Here is a 6,235-nt window from a genome sequence, read left to right on the forward strand (position 1 = left end):
TCTGGATGTTCTTTCTTTCATTCCCTGCTCCAACTTTTGTCCCTGCATTTCCTTTTGACAAGAGCAATTGAGGGTTAAAATTTTTGAGAAATAAGGGTGGCCCCATCCCTCAACTGGGGACCATACCTTTACCTCTAAATTGTCTCTACAGGTTCTATCTCTCGTTCATTGAGTATTTCCACAAATGCCATCCCTTTGGCATCCTGGGAGCCTCTTGGGTCTCTAGCATCTGGGACTTTACAGTGGTTACCCCAGTTTCCCATCCTCCACTGCTACATACTTCAGTTCAATTTCCTGACCTTCTGTACTTCTCTGCTGTCTCCTCCCATACCTGATTCTGCCTCCCCCTTCCTGTCCCCTTCTTCTCTCTCTCACAAGTCCCTTCCTCCCTCTATCTACCCTGATTATTTCTTCCCCTTTCTGAGTAGGACTGTAGCATCCACACTTTGATGCAGTCTTCCTTTTTCTTGGGTTCCAGATGGTCTGTAAGTTGTATCATTGGTATTTAGAGCCCTTTTATAGCTAATAGCCCCTTATCGGTGAGTACATATCATGTATGTTCTTTTGTGACTGGGTTACCTCACTCAGGATGATAGTTTCTAGTTCTATTTGCATATGAATTGCATTTTAAATTTTGTTTGAATATGATTTGTATGCCTATAATTGTCTATACATTACATAATAGCTAAGTCAAGAATATATATGTATATTACTATACACATGCACATGTGCATTGACGTGTGGATTTTAAGCAATTTCAAAGTGGATTTCTGTCATATTTCTTCTGATTGTATGTTGTGTAGAAATTTCCCTTCAGAGCAAATATTTCATTCTAAAAGGTAGCTCATTAAGACACAGGATGTTGTGAAGGGTACTGCAACACCCCATCTTTCGAGGAATTTCTTTAAGTCTCACAAAGTAAGCTGCCAGAAGTTTCAGAGAGTCTTTGAGAATGAACAGATACAGAAGGTGCCCCATTTTTCATGTTTATAAAAGTAATAAGGACTGCTGAAAGAAATTCTCACACCTGGAATAAGGAGGAGAGGAAAGAGGAGAAGTAAGAGAATTAGGGAGAAGGGAAAAGAGGAGGAAGAGGAAGTAGAGAAGAAGAGATGAGGAGAAGCAGAAGAAACAGAAGAAGGAAGAGGAAGAGGAGAAGGAGGGGAGAGGAAGAGGATGAGGAGGAAGAGGAGGGGGAGGAGGAGAAGGCGGAGGAGGAGGAGAAGGAAGAGAAGGAAGAGAAGGAAGAGAAGGAGGAGGAGGAGGGGGAGGAGGAGAAGACAGAGGAGGAGGAGGAGGAGGAGGAGAAGGAGGAGGAGGAGGAGGAGGAGGAGGAGGAGGAGGAGGAGGAGGAGGAAAATATTCAAAGTACCAGGAAGAGGATCAGATTAGCTGAGATGTTTGAATGTCCTCCAATCTGTACAGTGGCATGCAAATTGTAAAAACAAGCCCTTGTTTTTTAGCTGTTTTTGAGCCCATGCAGACCTAACTTGTCATTTCAACAATGAAACTATTTTTGAGTCATACTCACTTATTTAAACTAAACTGAATAAAATGTATTCGATCACGAAGTTGTATGTTAGTCTACTCTTGTTAGCAACCTTCTAATGATGTGTGTGTGTGTGTGTGTGTGTGTGTGTGTGTGTGTGTGTGTGTGTGAGTGTGCATACATAATTCTTTATGTCTGGCTATAAGTGAATGTAAAGAGAAGTCTTTATGTCTGGCAATAATTAAAATGTTCCAGCAAAGCTTTTTCTATATTGGCGCCAATAATTAGAGGGTAGAAAATTGTTTTGAGACTGTTTTAAGATTGAAGAAATGTTTTCTCTTCTGAAGTGTCTGAACTTGAATGCTACATGAGAGCTAGCAGCTGCACTAATCTTAGTCCTAAAACACGCCTGGTAAACCTGGAGTTAGTAAATTTGATTATGGCTACCCATGGTCAAAGGAGATTGAAATTTGAATGGGTTGTCAGCTCTCATGATCAGCAAAGAGCAAGATGACTTTGGTATCTGGAATCTTTCCCAGCTCCAATTAACCTTGTATATGTTTGAATAAAATAACTAGAGTGAGATAGCTAGGTGTCAGTCTTCCCCCAAGAAGCTGGAGCCCTCTGCTCATTTGGAAAATGACGACTTAGAGTCTTGATGAGCTTCTCTCTCTACTGCAGCACCTACAAACAATAGCAATCAATACTACCTAGAGTTAATAGACGCTTGTCATATATTCTCTAAAATACTGCTATACATTTTAAGTACTTCATTTTAAGTGATTATCAATTTCACATAAAATAAACACAAATATATTCTTTGTTCAACTTAAAAATTAAAAATAAAGTACGGGAAATATATATGAGAAAATATAATTGAAGCAAAATCTCCTAGAAAGCCTTGTTCCCTAAATGTGATATCTGTTAAAAGAAAACCCTGACATTGACAAAATACAATCACAGTTTTTCAGATTGTCATATGGTAATCATTGCTTCAACTCATGTCAGAAAGACTGAAATTCATCTTTGTGTTACTTTCCTTGGAGAATTATGAACACAAGACTTTCCTTCATCTGACACCAATGTAATACCTTTAAGGTCACACTCTCATCCAAAGAGAGAAAGTAGAGCCAGTCCCTAGGTGTCACAGGTCAATATTCTGTCTCTATCCTTCTAGTAATTCAAGAAGACATTTTCTTTTAGACTATGACCTTGGAGTTTAATTGTTTTTCAACAGGTACCCTTGACACCTATATCAAATTTCTTTCACTGTATCCACAATGACCTACTTGTATGTGAGTTCAACTAAAAATAATTACCTTTTAGAGAGAAGGGAACTAAATTCCAAAGATATAGGGTATTATGCTTGGGTCAAAAATGTTGTTATACATACAACCAAGCCATGATAAAGCTGATTCTTGAGCCTAAATCCCCCAAAACAGGCATGGCCAAAGTTTATATAAAAATTCACTTACACTATGAATAAACTTTTAGTTATTCAGTTTTCCCAGATATACTCACATTTTCTCAAGACCTTACTCACTAATAAAAGAAATTTTCTAGATTATTTTAAAAGTGTCATTCTTTGACCTGTGGTTAGTCACAAGGCACTATTACATTAAAGTTTTAATATCTTTGTAGCATTAGCTGTTAAACTTCTACAAACATTTATGCGCTCCTCTCTGTTGGATTTGTGTCTAACTTAGCATAATGTAACTGGTTCTCTGTGATTGAACGAACAAATTTTCTAGAACTTAATATTATTTTATTTAATTTTACACATGATTTATGTATTACCCTGGTGCCAGATTTCATAGCCATTTTTAAAATAGCAAATATTACTTATATGAAATTAATCTTAGGCTAGAGAAGTTGTTCAGTTTTAAGGGTAAGCAAGATGTTCCTGTTCTTACAGACGACATCAATTTGGAATCTAGTACACAAATCAGATGCAATTGTTTCAAAAATGTAAGTATATATACAGCTTTTACAGAAGACATCGATTTGGAATCGAGTACACAAATCAGATGCAATTGTGTCAAAAAGGTAAGTATATATACAGCTGAGCCATGGAATAGTTCCCCAACACTATCTGAGATAGCTTTTCATAGCTCTCAATTATTAATTTACGTATAAATTATAGCTCTGTAAACATTTGTTGGCCTCGTAGTATAGAAAAAGCCTATATACAGCCTGTCAGAAATACAGGTATGGTACACACAGAACTTCTGCTCTTTCTGTGTGTTCCTCCAGATCCAATCTCATCATTAGCCCTCCAAGAGAACACCAACTGCACTGTTCCTTCCCCAAACATTGATACTTCCTGTGGGTCCCACAGACGATCTCCCCCTCCTCTTCCACGGTGGAAGCATACGCCAGTCACTGCATTTCAGGCCCCAAAGGGAGGAGGCACCCTCTGCTAAACCAGAGACTATGTCTGAATAAATAAATAAATAAATAAATAAATAAATAAATAAATAGGCTGCCAACAAACTTTCTTCTCCCTTTCTAGAAAACCTACCAACCAACCAAAAAACAAACAAAAAACCCCAGTATCCTTTCTATATATAAGTAACAAATGGATTGAAAAAGCAATCGTGGAAATACACCTTCCAAAATAGTCACGAACACATAAATAGTTTAGGTTAATGCTAATAAAGTAAGTGAAATACTTATATAATAAAAACTTCAAGCTTTTGAAGAAACTGAACAAGACATCACAAAATGGAAAGCTCTCTCACAGATTGGTAGGATTAACAAAGTAAAAATGACCATGCTTTCAAAAGCAACCTACAGAGTCAATGCAATCCCTATTAAAATTCCAACATGATTATATATACATCATGAAAGAGTAATTCTAAACTTTATAGGAATCAAACAATATTGATGGACTCCTAATTTTATCAAGAACATATATATATATATATATATATATATATACATACATACATACATACATATATATATATATATATGTTTCAGCCTCAGCTTGGAAAAGGATCCTGAGGAAGTAATGAAGGGAATGAAGGGAAGTGGCAGAAAAATGACTAGGAATCAGTTACAAGCGCCTCTATATTTTGCTAGACGTCTCTCTCTCTCTCTCTCTCTCTCTCTCTCTCTCTCTCTCTCTCTCTCTCTCTCTCTCTCTCTCTCTCAGATGAGACCAAAGCCCAGTTTTTTATTTGCATAAAGTACTTCCTCATAAATTGCATATCAGTTTAATCATGTTCCCCAGGTTCCATTTTGATGATTGCATGAATCAACATGTTCTGACCTTAGCCCTTTGACTCAGAAATAGAAACTGAAATACAGAGCACATTCCGTGCAAATGAATGAGAAGGCAAGTACTTTTTAAAAACATATTAAATCCTACTCAAGTTGCTTGGCACAGCACGTGTGGTTGCCAAGTGTAGACATTGAGGCTATTTTTATATAAGAAAGTTAGCTTTAAGTATAATACGCTTTTTAATTTTTTTTTGCAATTTACCTAGCTCTTATTTATGCCAAAGCTCATTTTTATAATGCTTACCTATGTTAATATATTATTTTAATCTTTGAGTTTTTTTAGTCTCAGCAACTCTAAGGCTTATTGGAAAGTATAAAGGGGCCCCAGAAGGTAGGAATATGTTAATATCAAACTTTTGCTCCTTCCCAAACTCTATTTGGATCACAATAATAAGCACCTCCTTCAGGGAGTAAAATCATCATTTTACCACTAATATTATCTAACCATCCATCTGAATCTTATTGTTTTTAACTATTCCTTTCTCTTTCATGATCCGGGTTTTTTCAACTATTGACTAAATCATGTCTCCTTTCTTAATGTCTTTCTGACTAAGCTGACTCAATAGTGCAGCTTCCTCTGTTCTTTCAGGTCTATGAACCTCTCATATAATTCATATCACATTCTTGTGTTGAAAAACCCTATAATGAACTCTTCTTACAATAATTCATATATTCTTGAGCTCAAGTTTTCAGAGTTCTTTCTCACAATCTTAAAGGCTGCCCTGAAGGTCACAGCATCCACAGCTCACTGATCATCACAAGACACATTATTGCTTCCCACCATCATGCTATTTCTGATTATCATGGACTGCTTGACTAACCTTGGCAGGGAAAACATTTCCCAAAGGAGGAACATGAAATAAAATATGTACATTATTAGGCATACAAGGTATATGCCGACAGCAACCATCAGAGCTCAAGCTCTGCTCCAGGTGAGAGAACCGTGTCACACTGTCCCTTCCACAACCATGTTGGACCTGACTGCATGTGTGTGTGTATATATGTGTGTGTGTGCGAGTGTGTGTATGTGTGTGTGTATGTGTGCGTGTGTATGTGTGTGTGTCTATATATACATATATATACACATACACACATATATATACAAATACATATGTATATACATATACATATATATATATATGAAGGTGATTAAAATGAATTTACCGAATATTGGCAACCAGTAAATGCTCCAGTACCAGAATTGGGTTACAAACAATTGAGTTATGGATTAAAGGAGCATGATGGAAATCTAGAAATAGCCCAGGCTGCTGGCAAGATTATAAGTAGAACTCCATAAACTGGCAACAAGGCCCTATTGACGAAAACAGCAACTATATTGAACATGAAGATGTTGTGGCATAAAGTTTGTTCAAGTAACCAACCAGTAACTTATCTGATATAAGGTTTATTCCATGAGATGGAACTGATACCACACACTACTTTCATGACCAGAAATCTGCA

The sequence above is a fragment of the Rattus norvegicus genome, chromosome 13, assembly GCF_036323735.1.
Source record: "Rattus norvegicus strain BN/NHsdMcwi chromosome 13, GRCr8, whole genome shotgun sequence".
In the NCBI taxonomy this organism is placed as follows: domain Eukaryota; kingdom Metazoa; phylum Chordata; class Mammalia; order Rodentia; family Muridae; genus Rattus; species Rattus norvegicus.